This window comes from Macaca fascicularis, chromosome 13 (assembly GCF_037993035.2).
Source record: "Macaca fascicularis isolate 582-1 chromosome 13, T2T-MFA8v1.1".
In the NCBI taxonomy this organism is placed as follows: domain Eukaryota; kingdom Metazoa; phylum Chordata; class Mammalia; order Primates; family Cercopithecidae; genus Macaca; species Macaca fascicularis.
In genome coordinates this window covers 78,712,193-78,731,580 of record NC_088387.1, presented here as the reverse complement: position 1 = coordinate 78,731,580, position 19,388 = coordinate 78,712,193, and the positions used below count along the sequence as shown (strand labels likewise).

The following is a 19,388-nucleotide window of genomic DNA, read 5'->3' as shown; positions in this document are numbered from 1 at the left end:
AAACACTGGAGATGACATTTTCCCCAATAAATGGATTTTTTTCTTCATTCAATATATGGAGCAGCTCTTTGAACCACATAGTAGAAATAGTAAGTGGGCTCAGATTTGGGGATCTGTATACAAAAGGAAGAAGAAAGACTTTGTTTTTAAGAACAGCACTGAAGGGCCTTGACTCTCGAGTGTCTTTGTCCATGAAAAGGCCGAAACATCTTTGGTGTACTAATAATACACTGTGAGTAGTAGAGACAGTAGGGACAGACCTACATTTGAGTCCTGGCTTTCCCACTTAGAATCTCTGTGACCTGAATCAGATTCCAGACCTGTAAAATGGGAACTATATTCTCATGTCTGCTATGGTCTGACTGCCCCTGCTAAAATTCATGTTCTAATGTAACGCTATTCCAACACTGTTACTAGGTAGAGCCTTTAAGAGGTGGTTGGGTCATGAGGGTGCTGTCCTCATGAATGAATTCATGCTGTTATCTTGGGATTGGGCTAGTCATTTGGAGACTGCGTTTGCTATAAGGACAAGTTTGGCCTGATTTCCTCTCTGTCTTGCGTGCTCTCTTCTGCCTTCACCCTTCAACCATGGGATGACCCTCATCAGATGCCAGAGCCATGCTCTTGGACTTCCCTGGCTCCAGAACCATGAGCTGAATAGACTTCTTAATAAATTATTTAGTCTGTGGTATTGTTATAGCAACAGAAAATGGACTAAGACAGCCTTACTGTGAGTCACTGTGAGTGTTCAATGTGGCACAGTAAACTTAAAATGCCCACCTCAGTGCCTGGCCATGGTAGATGTTCCAGAACAGTTCATTCCCTGCCCTTCTCTACTTCCAACACAGGATTAGGGGATGGCATTCAAATTGGCACAAGTGTTCTGGCTAGTGAGTTTCCATGTGTCTTAAACCTGAAATCCATCCTTCTCATTTCCTATAAATTAACAGTTTAAAAATTTCCCTAAAGTTTATTCACACCTCTATCCTGAATTGTCTATATCTGGAGCTGGTGTATGTCTAACATGAAAAATAGGTATCAGATACTTTTTTTTTTTTTTTTTTTGAGACAGAGTCTCACTCTGTCACCTAGGCTGGAGTGCAGTGGCATGATCTCAGCTTACTGCAACCTCCGCCTCCTGGGTTCAAGTGATTATCCTGCCTCAACCTCCCAAGTAGCTGGGATTACAAGGGGTAAGACTGAAAAACAGAGGCTGGTTAAGAGTATGCTGGTGGTCCAGGCGTGGTGGCTCACGCTTGTAATCCCAGTACTTTGGGAGGCCAAGGCGGGTGGATCACTTGAGATCAGGAGTTTGAGACCAGCCTGGCCAACATGGTGAAACCCGTCTCTACTAAAAATACAAAAATTAGCTGGGCATGGTGGCGGGCACCTGTAGTTCCAGCTACTCGGGAAGCTGAGGCAGGAGAATCACTTGAACCTGTGAGGCAGAGGTTGCAGTGAGCTGAGATCACGCCACCATGCTCCAGCCTGGGCAACAGAGCAAGACTCTGTCTCAAAAATAAATAAATAAATAAATAAATAAATAAATAGGTAACACATGCAAAAATAATTGAAAAAGTACAAAAGGACATGCAATGAAAATGAAGCCCCTTTTCCACAACCCTATCCCCTGCCCATATACTGTTCCCCTGAGGCAACCGCTACTACTACTTTCTAGCATATCCTTCCAAGCACATTCTATTCTTTTATAAGCATCTATCTGCTACCCACCTTTTTATATAAATGGTGGCTTACTATATACTAGGTTCTGATCATCACTCCTTTTCACTAATATATTTCGGGATACCATTCTATTAAGAACATAGAGATTTGCTTAATTTTCTTTTCTTTTTCTTTTCTTTTTTGTTTTGTTTTGAGATAGGGTCTTGCTCTGTTGCCCAGGCTGAAGTGCAGTGGCATGATCATGGCTCACTGTAGCCTGAACCTCCTGGGCTCAAGTAATCCTCCCACCTCAGCCTCCCAAATACTTGGGACTACAGGTGCATGCCACCATATCCAGCTAATTTTTAAAATTATTTTTGTAGAGATAGGGTCTTGCTATATTGTCCAGCCTGGGGTTCTTTTTAACCCTGCCCCTACCTTTTGTCTCTAGTTTACCCTGGAACTCTCAATCTTAACTTCTTGCTGTTACTCTTCCATCCACTATGGAAAGCCCACAGTCTATGAAAACTTCAGTGATCTCATTCCCAATGGTAAGATTTCTACTGTTTAACAGTGGGGACTGCCCCCTGCTAAAGCGAGAGCCACTCAGGGAGGAAAGTCAGTGGCCTGAGAAAGCAGACAGGATGTCTCCTGTGCATCCAGCCTTGAGCTAGGTGCAGGGAAGACATGCACAGGAGATGGCTTCTGACCTGAGAATTTGTCTCATTTTGGAGACAAAAACAAAGACAAACTTTAGAACAGGATGTAAGGAGTTAAGCCAACAAACAAACAAACAAACAAACCCACCAGGGTGGATTGGGGAAATGAAATTATACTTCCAACTGGGCCATGTAAGATGGGAAGAATTTAGAGACAAAGTTGATAAAGAAGGGCATTTGGAAAGAGGGTAAGAGATGTGACAGGGAATTCATTTGGCTTCTCCAGTCCCGAGGAGAGGCAGCTTGGGAAGATTAGAGAATGCGTTGAGAAGGTTGAAACGAGGGGAAGGCAGGTCAGGCTTTTAATTGATGGGATACTTCATGCTAACTGGGTGTTCCTTAGTGTAATAATGGACTGCCTGCTCCCATGTGGCCTCACAGAGTCATAGCTTTTTGCCCCAAATGCTTTTCTGGTTTTCTGTGGAGCCATACAGAGCCATAAAGAGAAGTTGTTGAGAAACCGGTTTGACTTTCAAGTCTCATGAGGAGCCTGGTTTCCATGAAATTTTCAGTTAAGTTAGCATATGTTTAAAAATTTCTAAATGAACAGAGGAAAGGTTGACGATCTTTAGAGCCTTCTGCCAGGCTGAAGTGTTCTGCATCTTCCCTAGACCTGGTACAGGCTGGTGACCTTACTGGCCTCCTGGGACACTTCAGGAATCACTGACTGCTCCCACAACTGTGAGGCTTGGGGCCAAGTATGATGTAGTCAACGAGATCATGGGAGGATCCCTCAAATGCTGCTGCTTTGGATTCCAGGAAACAGAAGATTTGGGGCCACAAAGGAGTCCATCCATGGCTTCTCCTTTGAGATGACTCTCAGAGAAATTCCGGCCTGGAGCCCACTGTTCGTGACTCCACCCTTGAGGACAGCCAAGGCCTCATAACATCCCTGTCTGGAGTCACAGAGTTGGGCTTCACTCTGAACTGGCTTCTAAGTCAGGAAAATAATTTTTTTCATTCTTTTTCTCTTGCTATTACTTGGTGTTTGTTCTGACTTGGAAATGGTGCACTGTAAGTTCAGGGTGAGCCAGAGGTTTGTTCTCAGTCTGTCAAACCACTTTGATGATGGGAACAAAATCCCGAAGAGCAGCACGCCAGCTGGACAGGAAACTAAGCCACAGGGTTTTGGTGGGCTTGGGGATTTTTTCTACCCCCAAATGGAAAAATCCTGGCTTGGACACAGCATAACGAAGATTTATAGTGCTTGAAAAAAATCAGAAGTGATCAGCGTCTAGCAGATGCACTGAAAAGCAGCATTAATAGTGGCTTTCGAAGGAGGAGAAGCACTATGCGGACAAAGTTGACATATAGAAGACGAAATGAAGGCCCAGTTAAGAATCTTGTTTTCTTCCACTCTTTTTTACATTTGTCCTTTATGAATATCCACTTTAGAACCTGATTAATATGTTTTTGCCTTGGGAAATCTCTGAACTTCTTTAAATCTCCTGCCTCTCTCCTGGAAGTTGGGAAGCAGCAGAAGGCAGGCAGAGAGCCGGGCTTCTCAGACACATCCACAAAGGCCCCAGTGTCTAGAGGACAGCAGGAATCTTGGGAAGTCTGTGATAAATTATTCACTTTTCCTGTCCCTTCCGGAATCCCAGTGGCTGTAGGTTTTTTTTTTTTTTTAAACTGAGGTCTATTCATTCAGAAAACATTTGTTAAGAGGCTCTTGAGAGCCAGGAATAGTGGTGGGTTTGGAAATAAGAAGATGAGTGATTCAGTGACAAAGTCACTGCCCTCAAGGAACTTAGAGTCCTGAATAGTGTTTTCCAAAATGCAGGTTATGATTCATTTAGTTGGTTATAAAGTCAACTGGTGGGTGGTGACCAGCAATAAGGAAGGAAAGAAAGAAGGAAGGAAGGAAGGAAGGAAGGGAAGGAGGGAGGAAGGGAAGAGGAGAGACATGGGGGCAGAGGAGGAAGGGAGAGAAGGAGCTAGGAGGAAGACAGAGGGGGAAAGGAAGAAAATATAATCAGAGTGTATCAAAGTAGTATAGTAAGGAGAGAGGGCAGGAAATTTAAAGTTCAGAGATTTCCTAATGCATTGTTTCATTAAGGTTTTTGTTATACATCAGCTTTCCATTAAGTCCTTGCTAAGAATGATTTTTAAAATAAGTTATCTTTAAGATGTAAATGACCATTAAAATGCAACAAGTTTAAGTAAAATAACTGATTGGCCTAGCTTTTTTTTCTTTTTCTTTTCCAGGCAATAAGCTACCCTACATTATACTGAATGGCATCAATAGGGTTATGCTTTGTATCCAAAATGATACTGGATATGTTGAAAGCAAACATTCCTGAAATTAAATATGCTCTATCCTGAGCAAATTCCCTCTCTGTTCCATTTTTGGCAGACAATTTATATCTTACACAGTTATTAAAATTTCAGACTGTGCATGATTTAATGTGTGTTTGCACAGTATATACACACAAAGATACGCATTAGGTCATATGTAAAAGTTATTTCTTGTTGTCAATGTCAAAAAAACAAACAAACAAACAAACAAAAACAAAACACTTGAAAACCACTAGTGTAGTTGGGAAAACACACAACCAGTCACACTAGAGTATGATGGGTGCCCCAAAAAGAGAGATTAACAGAGTAACTGTTTGTCTGGGTGAGTCAGGAAGGGCCTTGGCAGAGAGCTGGAGAATGGGGAGGAGGTAGACCATGGGCAAAGTGATCCCAACAGAGGAAGTAGCATGTCCAAAGACTTGGGGACATGACATGTTTAGAGAACAACAAGTGCTAAAGGGACAATGGTATGGGGGGGCGGGGATCGGAATGGCAGAAGTGGGTTCTTTTTATTTAATTTATACTGCCACATTTACATGGCTTAATGTGGCCTCCATCAAAGAAGTACCTCCTAACTCCTATCCACAGGATATAACCAAACATAAGGAGAGGAGTGTCTGGTCCATGGACAGCTGTCACAATGATGTGAACTGCCAAGACTACAAAGATGGCCAGTGGGATTAGCAGGAAATGATATGGGATGAGTCAACAGGGGCCCAAAACAGAAGTAGTCTTTCAGAGCTCTAAAAGTTCCAAAGAGTGATGACCGCAGAGGGACCCCATCAGCTCAAGTCACAATGGACAGCTGGGGTTCCCACTTAACATTGTGAAGCCTTGGTGGGCTCCCTAGAAGAGAGAGGGAATTCACTTTGGACTTACCAAGCTCTACCAGAATTCACTGCCATCTTCAGAGGGCTGGAAACTGCTGTTCTGGCTTTAGGTTGCTAGTGTCTGTTAAGGTCTCTAAGACACATGGCTTAACTTTATTAATACAGAAACATTTACTGAGCAGTATGGGGGATATCCTACATGGGGTGGGAAGGGGAGGGAGAGGAAAAGGTTTTGGCTTTGCAGAGCTTATGATCTTGTTTGGGGAGGGATATATGCAGAGAAAAAAATACACATAAAAACAATCACAGGATTGATTGTCATGATTGTCATAGAGGAAGGCTCTAGAGGCACTGGAGGGGTTTGAGCCGGTGAAAGAGAAGGAATTCCAAACAATCAAACAGGTGCAGCTGGCAGGCTCATCCCAGCCCATCTGGGGTAGTTCTCTTATCTTAGCCCCTATATAAGCAGCTCAGATCACTTCTGTTCTCAACCACAATAAACAAGAAGTACTAGAAGCTTCTTGCTATGGAGCCAGCACTGGAGTTAATGAAGCAATATCCTAGGGACCACCAGCAGGCCCATAACCGGCTGGAAAGAAGGAAACCAGGTTGACAGGAAAAGCAGGTAAGGGGCAAAGGGAGAGAAGGCAGGTGAGAAAGGGAGTAGGGGGAGAAGGAAAGAGGGAGGGAGGTTAGAAGAATGGGAGAGGGAAAATGGTAGAAGAGGGAAAGGGGAAATGAGTCTACAACATGTTTCCACATCCCGTTATGATCCCTCCACTTGACACATGTCCACCCACCTCATGCCCTTTATTTAAAATTCACTTCAAGCTGGGTACAGGTGGCACAGGCGCCTATAATCCCAGCTGCTCTGGTGGCTGACATGGAAGGATTGCTTGAGATCAGGAGTTCAAGACCAGCCTGAGCAACATAGTAAGATCCTATCTCAAACAGCAATAACAACAGCAAACCCCCTAAAACCCAACTTACTTCAAAGTCCCTCCTCTTTCTAGAGGATTACCTTCCTAATTATCCAGAAAACTACCTCTAAGGATATGCTGAATGACTGTCTCGACCCAGGATATTTCGTGGAGCTTCCCCTTCTCCCAGAGATCCCACTGGTCATCTCCGTAGTCTTGAGCACTTTACATCATTGTAACAGATGTCCATGGACCAGACACTGCCTCTCCTTATATTTGGTTATATCCTGTGGATAGGAGTTAGGAGGTACTTCTTTGATGGAGGCCACATTAAACCATGTACATGTGGAAGTATAAATTAAATAAAAAGAACCCATCTCTGCCATTCTGATTTCCATTTTTTACCATGGTCCCCAGCCAAGTAACCATCATATGGCACTCTTAGAGAAACAATAGGGGATTTGTTTAAACCAAAATGCAAAATGGTGATGAACTACAGAATATATATATTTAAACAAGTTATTTCCCCTACTGTAACATGGAGACTTTAGCTGTGCATGCAGGGCCAGCTGGCAGCAGCTTGCAGGGCCTGGCTGGCTACCAGGACTGCTCGTTTACCTTGCCCTCCCTGGGGGAGGTGTGACGGCAGAGCTGCATTTTTATGGTATGCCCCAACATCCATCCTGCCTTTCTTGGTCTGGAGGTTTGAGAGTGTTTATACTCACAGCCATATGTAGACGCTGCCCCACAGCCCTCCTACTTGGATTTTCCTTTTAAAGTGAAGCCATCCTCCATGCCCTGCTCTGGTGGTGGACCAACTTATAGGGAATTCTTACTGAGCCACCATGCACAAAGTGAGAGACCGTGAGCTGTGAGTCTGTCCAGAAAGTGACTGAAGGTCCAGCTATGCATTGCGAGCATAGTGCGCGTTCTCTGGAAGAGCAGGTTTTGATCCTGGGGAATGTAATCTGTGAAAGCAGAGGGCCTTACCCACTCCACCAGGGTTCTGGGTAGGCATTCAGCAAGGCTCCAGCAGTCTGCAGAAGGTACTGGGGTCCCCTTTTTAGATTAGGGCTAAAGCCACAGCCTCCTCTGTTTCCCTTAGGAGTGCTACTGCTCGAGGAAGTCCACAGCTTCAATGCCATGGCTTTGCGTTTCCCTCCTAATATTAATCACCTGCCTTTTCAGAGAGCCCCCAGGGAGCCTCCAGAATCCTCATATTTTTCCATCTTTGTATTAGGCATCTTGTTCTCATTACTGTACTAACGCTCAAGCTATGTGCCGAGAATGATGAAAAAGAGACCTTGGTGTGGGGCTTGGGATTTGTTCAAAGCCTGGGGAAACTGTTTTAGAGGGTGTATGTTTTTTATTCCTTTTATGAGAGATGCGTGTTTCCCTCCCTCTGTGACTTGTTTAAAAGTAAAGTTTAATATGCTGCCAGAGTAATTGCTGGTTAATAACTTAATAAGCTATGTGCTAGGAATTATGGGAGAAAAGTAGTATCCAAGAAAACTTTTATTGTACAGTTTGGGGCTTGGAAGATATATAGCTTCAATTCTTATACAGAATGTTAATGGAAGTTCCCTTTCTTTTCAAACCTTACTTTCTCCCTAAAAGCATAAAAAAGGATAAATAGGTGAGGTGGATGAAATCTTCTGGATGCTGCCTGAGCTATGTAAATCACAAGGTGAGAATTTCTAACAGCACTGTCAACAGGACTGTGGTCATGTGAATTTGACAAGGCACACCCTTGGAAATTAGCCCTGGCAAAAATAGCAGTAATGATAATAACAATATCAATATCTTATTACATTAAAAGTTTTCTCTTTAAAAAGTATTCTTATTTTATCTTTATAAAATTCTTAAGGAAGAAAAATAGAAATTATTATTCCCATTTTTACAAATCAACAAAGTAGCTGAAGTGACCTAGCTAAGATAAGGGCAGAAACCAAGAGTAGAATCAAGGTTTTCTAGACAACAAATTATATCTATGTGTCCCAAACACACAATCAAGTGAAAAGTGAGACACTGGGCCAAGCAATGAGAAACCAGTAGACTGGTGTTACATCCTGGCAGCCAGTCTGGTGAAAAGCAAGGCTCCAAGTGCAGCTATTTCTGTGAGGACCAGCATAAAGGCACATTTTCAACGTGGCGGCTATGTTGACAGAGACTTCCTTACTTGACAATAGATAGTACCTGTATCTTCTTAGCACTTTTATGTTTACACTTCCATTACTCATTATGCCCTCCCCTGCTCTCTTCTATTTCACACCTTCATTTTAGAGATTCCCAATTCACAGATAAAAACTCAGGCCTAAGGAAATTACAGGCCACACCTTGCTAGCCAGTAGTCCAGCAGGGGCCAGACCCTTGGCCTCCTAACCTTGAGTATTCTCTGCCTCTCCTCAACAGCAGCACACTGTGTTTTCTGGCTGGAGGCTTTCCATTCACCAGGTGCCTCTAGACGTGACTCTCCTTATGGTTACCCAGGAATGCAGAGCCTGCGGACTGGTGAGGGCCCCTCTGACTTAGGGAGTTCTAGAGGGGGAGCCCCTGAACTTGCATGGGAAGGTGTTATTCTCAGAGGCCCCGGGGCTAGTCTAATTGCTGAGGAAGCCTGGTCATCACTGGCAGCTGAGGGGAAGCAAAGGATAGCGAGACTTTGGAGGGCCTCTCTCCAAGATGCTCCCTTGGCCCATTCATGTAAGACCAGCTCATGTTGCCCACAGCCCTCCTGGAGGTGGCCGAAAGCCTGGCCACACGGGACAAACATATCAGGGCTGAGCAGCTTAATATGAGGGCAGATGTGCTCCCACCAGGCCAGAGCACTGCCGTCAAGCCTGCGTCAGTTACTGACTTCAGTTAGAGGTGCTGTCTCTACCAGGTCACTATTAGAAAACAGCTGTGTGACCCAGGAGAACAAACTTATTTACGTATTAAAAGTTAGGGCCAGCCAGCCAGCTGAGAGTGGATTTCTGAGGAAAAGGGATATAGAATAGTTAAGTTTTGATGGCAAGAAGGTCTGCAGCATGAAGCCCCATCCAGGGAAGGCAGCTCCTAAGAGAGGGCCCTGGCAGCCCAAGGACATGGAGTTGCAGAATTTTCCACAAGGATGATCAGGCCCCAGGAGAGGAAGAAAGCAGGTCAAGAGGCAAAAAACAAACTTGCTATTTACATCCCTAACTTGAGCCATCTTGAGACAGCCACATCTTTCAAGTAAGAAGAAGTCGCCTGCCCCCGTGTCTATTACCTCTTCTACAAATATTGGCTTAGATTAGATCACTGTTTTGAAATAGGGAGTCAGGGTGCTTCTCTTAGTCCCTTCTGGGGCTACCAATAGGAGGGAAGCCATGCAGGTGGGTCTCCGGGCCCCCACCCCAGTTTAGACCATATTGAAACCATCTCTACTATCTTCAATATCTTGAATTTCCACATAAGCTTATTTGAAGAAAGAATTCCATTGGATTAGACAATCTCTAAATTCTCTTTACTGTTATAAATTCTGTGGTTCGATGGTAGTCTTAACAATGTTGGAAAGACAAAAGCCATGTGGTCTCAAGTGCATACAAATATCTTTATTCCCATTACTAGTTGCCCAGGCAGGCAACAGAGGCTTCCAGGTGACAAGGACTGCTACTAGAGAGATTTCTGTTAATCCTTAAGAGAGACTAGAAACTCTGATGACCACTGAGAGAGGCTGGAAAGATGTAAAGCATTTAGGGTATTTCATGTGCATATCGATAGCAGCCTACTTACCAGTGTCAGCCAGAGCTCACTAACTTCCTCTTAACTCCGGATCAAGTCCATATTCCTCTGGCTGACTGAGGGCTTCCACAACTGGTCTCTTATCAAATCTTGCACTGCTCTCTAAAGCACAGCACTTCTCCTTCAGCCCCATCTCCTCACTGGCCCATGCTATATCACATGCACTCCTTCCAGTATCCCACTGCACATTTTGTCCACCATCTTGACATGCTCTTTTCCTATCACTTTTTGGTGTTTCCAAATCACACCCTACTCTACCACCTCTCTCAAATATCTAACTCCTCTGAGAAGGCCCTCCTTGACTATCTCAGTCCACATTCTTTTCTGAACTCTTGTACTTACTGTATGTACTTCTATGCACTTCACTGTCTAAATTTTCATTTAGATTCAACCATAACTAAACTCTGACAACAGTGACTCCATATATATCTAATACACACACACATACATACACACACACACACACACACACACACACAGTTCCCATAATGCTGGGTGCTATACTAAGATTCCTTTTGTGTGCTTGGGCTATGAGACCTTCACAATTTACTTGGCAACAAAGGTACTATACAAGCACAACTTTACTAAGTCTCCAATCTGAGACAATTAATCTTATCTTTTTTTTTTTTTTTTGAGACAGAATCTTGCTCTGTCACCCAGTTCAAACAATTCTTGTGCCTCAGCCTCCCAAGAAGCTGGTATTACAGGCCCATGCCACCACGCTAAAAAATAAACCTTATCTAATAATTAAACTCACCTATCCTTTAAAGACTTCTCCCTCCTCCTGAAGACTTTCTTGACACCCCTACCCTGACAAGCTGGCATTTATTTCTCCCTTCTCTGCTTCTGCAACACATTTTGACTCATTCTAGCATTGACACAATCTTGTTTATGGTTATTTAAATCCATACTTGTCTTACTTGTGGGGTTTCTGAAACAGAGACAATTATCATTCATTCATATATTTCCCACTGTGCCTACTACTATTGTCTTGTAATATTTGTGACTCTGAATTGGCTTTAATTCACTGGGAATGGCTCAATGAAAGTAACAAAGGTGTTAATTTATCCAAAAGATAGAAGATGTTACATGCTCAAGGAAAAAAAACCAACCCACTACATTAGGGCTTTACGTAATATTATGAGAATGTGCTGAAGACACTTAAAGCCTGCACTCCCTTGCAAGCTGAGCAATGACAACATTGCCCAAGTCTTCCAACAGCAACACCCCAATACGCCAATAGCTACAAGTGGAACAAGACAGAGATTTCTGAGCCCTCTATTGAACTAACTGCCATCTCCAGGTTAGGTTTGCAGATTTCTATATTTAAAAAGTAGAAAGCATCAGCAGTTGGGGGTTGAATTCTTGATGTGTGTGCAGTTGCGTAAAAGGACTATTTTTATTTCTCGCTGCAGTATGAAGAAGCTTTGATCTTGGGCGACTTGCTCAAAGGCCCGTGTAATATATTGATCACTTCTGACTGCTTTTACCCAGACTAGTTTCCATAAGCTCAGTCTGTCAACAAGAACTACTTCATATATTTTCAAACTTCACTTTTCCTCAAACAGCTTATTCCTTTAAAACTTGAGGCTGTATTTATAAAAGGGATATTTAATGAAGAAAATGTTTTGCACCTTGTCCCATTGGCTTGGGTTGAAATGTGATAATGTTTCCTTTTGTATTTAAAAAACACAAACAGGATCTCATCCAAGAGATATCATGACCTTAGACATTCCTGAGACGTCTGAAAGGGAGGCGAACATATGTCAGCATGCTTGGGTTTAAAATATACCAGCTTCATTTATCTCGTCATTCAAATCTGCATGAGGCTCAGGTGACTTCGCACAGGCTGTGCTGGAGGATTAAAGAGGGGTCCTAATAAGAAGCTGTCTCTTCCAATAAAATCTAGGAATTGAAAAGCAGTTACTACCTCTTCCATTTTTTTCCTTAAAAACAGACTTTTTCTAAAATTAAAAAAAAGGAGGATACTTTTTTTGTGAAAGAGAAAAAGGAAACAAAGAAAGAAGAAAAAATGAGAGAAAGAAACAAACCAAAAGGCAAAACATAACCCCTAGCAATGCCTGGAAACTTGCTGTGTGGCTAGCGATCCCTGTTAAGACTTGCTTCCCTTAAAGTTTTGGCATGGACCACAAATGATAGCCTTAAAATGCCACATGATCATCTGAATATTTTAATCATCATCCTGGACTGGATTCATTTCAACAACATGGAAGTGAAACAGCAACTTGCAGCTGTGGCAAAGGGCTGTGGCCTCTTTTTATTGCAAGTCATTGTGAAAGCAGGATCTCTTTCTTCGGGAGAGGACCAACCCATGAGGGATTTGGGAAGGAGCTAAAGGACAGTGGGAAAATGGAAGCAGACCTAAAACCCAGTATTTCTGCCTGGGAAGTATAGTCTCTTGTGTGAATAAATTTGGTGGTTAGAAAATAAATGCTGTTTTCAGCTGTTGTAAAGCAAAACAGAATCCTAAACCAGAACTTCTGCAGCTGGCCACAGACCCCCTAGGGAAGAACTGGGATTGCCACACAAAAGCCTCAGCTTTGTCTCTATAAGCATATTTTCCTTACACATTTAAATCCACAGGCCCTCCAGGAGCACATCACTCAGCTCAGTGGGGTCCAGTAAGTAAGAGAAAAAAGAGAATAGATGGGAGTATGGATAGGGGATGACAGGGGAGGAGACAGGAAAGTGACTGGAGTATGGATGAGGGGGATGGAGAAGCAGACGAGGCGCACATGAAAGGGCACATGGAGGACTGCATGGGTGTGTGAGGCGCACTTACAGGGAAGCTGGACAGGGAAGTGGATGGATTACTAGAATTAACTTGGGGTAGCAAGTCATTAGGTCTGGTACACTGAGAAGGCTTTCAACAAACATTAGCTCCCTCTACCATCTCTTCCCCTCATCAGCACTGTTTTATGCAAAAAATTTATTCCCAAGGTTGCTTTCCTTGTAACCTTGGAACCTGGTCTTGTATTTCTGAGAGCCTGTTTTTCTCACCAGAATATCAGACTGTTATTTTTCAAAATGATAAACACACTGCATGTCAACAAAGCACTGGTCCCACACAGGGCACTGAGGCCACTGGGATGGCTGCCCAGACAATGGAGTATGCACTTCCCATAGAGAGCCCTGGGGCCATGAAGCCCCTCAGCACAGGTCATCCCAACTGGGTACGGAGAGAATCTTGGGCTGATCCCTTCAGTAGCCTCAGCCCTCTCCTGTTGCTCCAAGCTCAGTCGCAAGCCCTTGAGAAAGGGAATGGGGATGGGAGTATTTCTTTTTTTTTGAGATGGAGTCTTGCTCTGTCACCCAGGCTGGAGTGCAGTGGTGCGATCTCGGCTCACTGCAAGCTCCGCCTCCCGGGTTCACGCCATTCTCCTGCCTCAGCCTCCCATAGCTGGGACTACAGGGCGCCTGCCACTATGCCCAGTTAATGTTTTGTATTTTTAGTAAGACAGGGTTTCACCGCGTTGGCCAGGATGGTCTCGATCTCCTGATGTCGTGATCTGCCCGCCTCGGCCTCCCAAAGTGCTGGGATTACAGGAGTGAGCCACTGCGCCTGGCCGGGGATGGGAGTATTTTGAACGGGGGAGTTGGATGATCACAGAACCTGGCACTCTGACCCTGGCTCTTCAAGGTATGTACTCTGTCCCCTGGGAGCTGGTCAAAATGGAGGATCTCAGGCTCCACCCAGACCTAGTGAATGAGAGTTTTCATTTTAATAAGATTCCCAGGTGATTCACGTACACATTTTCTTTCTGAGAATCACTGTTCTAGAGAAGGCTTAAATTACTGCCATTCAAAACCCTCACATAAAAACACTGTCTGGACAGATGGAGGCAGTGTGGTCAAGTACAAAGAGCCCAATAAGGTGCCAGGAGCTAAGCCCTCAACAAATGTTAGTAGTTGTCAGGTAGGATGTTAATTCTGGTGAACTGTGAGAAAACGGATAAATCGTCCAACCTCCTACAATCCTCTGTGGGCTGTAGTACTCCACGTGCACAGGGGTGAGAGTAGACTCTTAATACAATAAACTTCATGATTCCTTCCAGTTCTAAAATTCTAGGTCAATGATTCTATTTGAGAAGACTCTGTTCTGTTGCTCTCTTTATACTGAAGTAGTGGTTTTAATATACAGTTGTAGTATTTGATATGGCCTGGCATACAGCAGGGCTCAATAGGTATTTGTTGAATGAAGTAATACAGGGATAGTTATTCTATTTAAGCTTCAACTTAATAAAACTGGGCTGAGTGTGGCAGCTCATGTCTGTAATGCCAGCACTTTGGGAGGCCAAGGCAGGAGGATCACTTAAGGCCAGGGGTTCTAAACCAGCCTGGACAACAAAGCAAGCCCCGTCTCTACTTTTTTTTTAAAAAAGGGCCAGGTGCGGTGGCTCATGCCTGTCATCCCAGCACTTTGGGAGGCCGAGGCGGGCGGATCACGAGGTCAGATCGAGACCATCCTGGCTAACGCAGTGAAACCCCGTCTTACTAAAAATACAAAACATTAGCTGGGCATGGTGGCAGGCATCTGTAGTCTCCGCTACTTGGGAAGCTGAGGCAGGAGAATGGCAAGAACACGGGAGGCAGAGCTTGTAGTGAGCCGAGATCGCATCACTGTACTCCAGCCTGGGCGACAGAGTGAGACTCCATCTCAAAAAAAAAAGGAAAAAAAAAAAGTTAGCCAGGTGCAGTGGCACATGCCTATAGTCTCAGCTACTTGGGAGCTGAGGTGAGAGGATCACTTGAGCCCAGGAGGTCAAGGCTGCAGTGAGCCATGACCATGCCACTGCATTCCAGGCTGGGTGATAGAATGAAACCCTGTCTCTCAAAAAAACAGTTTTTTTTTTTTTTTGAGACAGAGTCTCACTCTGCTGTTCAGGCTGGAGCACAGTGGTGTGATCTTGGCTCACTGCAACCTCTGCTTCCCGGGTTCAAGCGATTCTCCTGCCTCAGCCTCCCGAGTAGCTGGGACTACAGGTGCATGCCACCATGCCTAGCTAATTTTTGTGTTTTTAGTAGAGATGGGGTTTCACCATGTTGGCCAGGCTGGTCTCGAACTCCTGACCTCAGGTGATCCACCCGCCTCAGCCTCCCAAGTGCTGGGGTAACAAGCGTGAGCCACCGCGCCCGGCCTCCAATTTTATTTTTTTATGGAGGTCATAAGCCTCCACAGCAATCAACCATTAACCACATCACAGTATCAGGTTTAAATGGTACTTCAGAGGGCCAGTGAGATAACTCAAAAAATCTCTCCAGATGATTCTAAAAACGCAGCCACGAACATTAAGAACTAGCATCAGCCAATCTGCTACTTAATAAATGCCAATAGCAAGGGACACAAACTCCTGTTTCCATGGGAGTGCAGGTAACCTATGAGAGACGCGGCCAGGCGTGGGCCGTGGAGAAGCACAGAGTATACCCATCAAGGGAAGATGGCTGGGACTTAGCTCTGGCCCATTGTGGCCACATGGGAATTTGAGCCTGGTGGTGCCAGATCTTCCAGTTTTTCAAAAGAAGCTGTAGATCTTGATTTACTATGAAATTTCCTCAGTTTAAAATGCCAGCAAATTATTTTAAAAAAGAAATGTAAATCCTGCACAAGTCAAACAAAACACAACTATGGCCAATCCGACCTGAATGCACTGTCAGTTTGAGCCCTCTAGCTGAGAGTGCACAGCAGGCCTGGGCCTAAGCAGCACCCCAGGGAGGGCCCAGGGGAAGACTCCTTCTAAAGAAGATAAAACAAAATGCTAAAGCAGGGCCATTTCTGTGTGGTAATATAGAAAGTAAAAACCGAAGAATGACCTATACCTGTTTGACTTATCTGTTAACTCATCATGCCAAGCTGAAATATTAACTAAAATGGCTGTCAGACATGTGGTGTGTCTCCCCAGTTGTTTTCACTGTAGAAAAGATTTTTTTAATATTAAGGCAGTTTTGAGAAGAGTTAATGAAATAATATTTACAAATCTCCTCATACAAAGCTTGGCACAGACAGTAAGCATTCAAAATGTAAAAGTTTCCTCAAATGGATTTTTTATATCTTAGTTAAAATTTTGGTGGAGGTCTCTCACGCACTGCTGGTAGGCAGATGGACTTTTGTAGAAAACAATCTGGCAGTGTATACCAAGACTTTTTCCATTTCTCCTCGACCAGTTTATTCCACTTCTGGAAATCAAACCTAAGGCAATAACCCACAATCACATACACTCATACACACACACACAAACACACACACACACACAAACACACACACTCATGCACAAAGATTTTTCTGAAACAACATCTATGACACTAAAAAAATGGGAAACAAACTGAATGCCAGCAATGGTTAGATAAACTTAATGACTAATTATTCAGATGACAAAAATATGCTACCTTCAAAAATGATGTTTTCAAAGTTTTTTTTTTTTCTTAATTCAAAAAGAGGCAAAAATATTTTATTTTTAGAGATGCACAGGTGGTAATACTAGGAAGAAAAGCAAAGAAATAATTATCATAAAAAGTCAAGACAATGATAACCTCAGATGAGTGATGGGGTATATATTTTCTTTTAAATATTTTCCATTACAATGTTTTAAACTGTGGTGAAATATACATAATGTAAGCCCTTTACCATCTTAACATTTTTGAGTGTACAGTTCAGTAGTGTTAAGCACATCCATACTGTTGCATAACCAATCACCAGAACTTTTCTTTTTTTTTTTTTTTTTGACACAGAGTCTCCTTCTGTTGCCCAGGCTGGAGTGCAGTGGCATGATCTAGGCTCACTGCAATTTCCGTCTCACGGGTTCAAGCGATTCTCCTGCTTCAGCCTCCCAAGTAGCTGGGACTACAGGTGTGCGCAACCACACCTGGCTAATTTTTTGTATTTTTAGTAGAGACGGGTTTCACCATGTTGGCCAGTCTGGTCTTGAACTCCTGGCCTCAAGTGATCTGCCCACCTCGGCCTTCCAAAGTGCTGCGATTACAGCTCTAAGCTACTGTACCCAGCCTCCAGAACCCTTTTCATCCTGTAAAATTAAAACACTTTACCCATTAAACAATGCCCCATTCCCTCCTCTCCGTAGCCCCTGACAACCACTATTCTACTTTTTATCTCTAGGTCTTGACTACTCTATGTACTCTGTATTAGCAGAATCATATAATATTTATCTTTTTGCTATTGGCTTATTTCGCTTGGCATAATTTCTCCAAGGTTCATCTATGTTGTGGCATATGTTGGAATTTCCTTCCTTTTTCAGGCTAGGTAATATTCTGGTGTACGTACACACCGCATTTTGTTCATCCATTCATCATTCATCAATGGACACCTGAGCTGTTTCCATGTTTTAGCTATTGTGCATAATGCTGCTATGGATACCTCTTTGAGACTCCGCTCTCAAGTCTGTTGGGTATATACTCAGACTTGAGTATTGTTGGATTACACAGTAATTCTATTTTCAATTTTTTGAGGAAATATCATAGTGTTTTCCACAGCAGCTGTGTCATAAAGAGTTTGAAATAATAACAAATGCTCTCATGATACTGTCGACTGAAAAAAGGAAGCTATAACGTAATTACATGTACAGTATAACCTTGACAAGGTTTAAAAAAGCATAGGAAAAAAGACGAAGGAATTACATACAACTCTTTTTTTTTTTTTTTTTTTTTGAGACGGAGTCTCGCTCTGTCGCCCAGGCTGGAGTGCAGTGGCCTGATCTCAGCTCACTGCAAGCTCCGCCTCCCGGGTTCACGCCATTCTCCTGCCTCAGCCTCCCGAGTAGCTGGGACTACAGGCGCCCGCCACCTCGCCCGGCTAGTTTTTTGTAGTTTTAGTAGAGACGGGGTTTCACTGTGTTCACCAGGATGGTCTCGATCTCCTGACCTCGTGATCCACCCGTCTCGGCCTCCCAAAGTGCTGGGATTACAGGCTTGAGCCACCGCGCCCGGCCGGTTACATACAACTCTTAACCAATAATAGTGATTTATGGATTGTGGTAAGAATAGACTTTTACTCTCTTCCAAATTTTGTACTTGACTAATTTTCTATGATAAGCATATAGCACACAACAATGAAGAGAAAAACAGTGAAAAAATTTTAGTAGGGCACATATTTATTTCTGGTTATCACATCCACTACATGCATGCATTCATTCATTCATTTTCTTGAGACAGAGTCTTTTTCTGTCGTGCAGGCTGGAATGCAGTGGTGTGATCTCAGTTCACTGAAACCTCCGCCTCCCAGGTTCAAGCAATTCTCATGCCTCAGCCTCCCGAGTAGTTGGGACTACAGGCATGTGCCACCACTCAGCTAATTTTTTGTATTTTTAGTAGAGACTGGGTTTCACCATGTTGGGCCAGGCTGGTCTCAAACTTCTGGCCTCATGTGATCCACCCACCTTGGCCTCCCAAAGTGCTGGCATTACAGGCATGAGCCACCGCACCCAGCCCTGACTAGTCCATTTAGTTCACTAAGTTTACTAAAAGAAACACTCATACAATATACAAACATACACATATACACTTATTTTTTTTTTTCCTTTTATAACCAAAGAAGGAGAAACTAGATAACCAAATTCACTTCTGAAAAATTTAAGCCTAATATAATACTAATTACAACTCTCAGCCAAAGTAAATAAGTGATCTAGCTGGGACAGCTGAGCTGGAATCTGCAAATAGCAAGGGTGGCAGGGCATGGGGCTCATGTCTATAATCCCAGCTTACTTGTAAGACTCTGGTGGGAGGACTGCTTGAGCCCAGGAGTTCAAGTCCAGCACAGGCAACACAGCGAGACCTCATCACTAGAAAAAAAGAAATAAAGAAAAAAAAAACTAAAAAAAAAAAAAAGCTTTTATAATTAGCATGAGTGTCAGACTGGGTGATTCCTCTCTCATGATGCCCACTGCCATCCTTTCCAGGCCAGCAGCAGACCCCTACTAGATGGCTATTCTCATTTCGTTTCTGGTCTAGGTCAGTTTACTTTTCTTTCAGTAGTTAGGAAACTGCCTTAGACCCATGAGAGAGACAGTAAACTGGATCAAGAAGGGAGGGGTGGAGGAAAAGGGGAAGGAAAGGACTTGAAGGATTAATGAGCTGATTTTCATTAAGGCTTTGACATCTTGGAATGAAAAGCAGCCTGTAAGAGCAGAAGCCCAGTCCTTTCCTGAAGCCATGTTGCCAGCTGA

General features: G+C 43.5%; 1 protein-coding gene across 13 annotated transcripts in view; it reads right to left on the bottom strand.

Moving 5' to 3' along the window:
- THADA (THADA armadillo repeat containing) overlaps positions 1 to 19,388 on the bottom strand; it is a 358,465-nt gene that overhangs the window by 88,155 nt on the left and 250,922 nt on the right. The window lies entirely within an intron of this gene.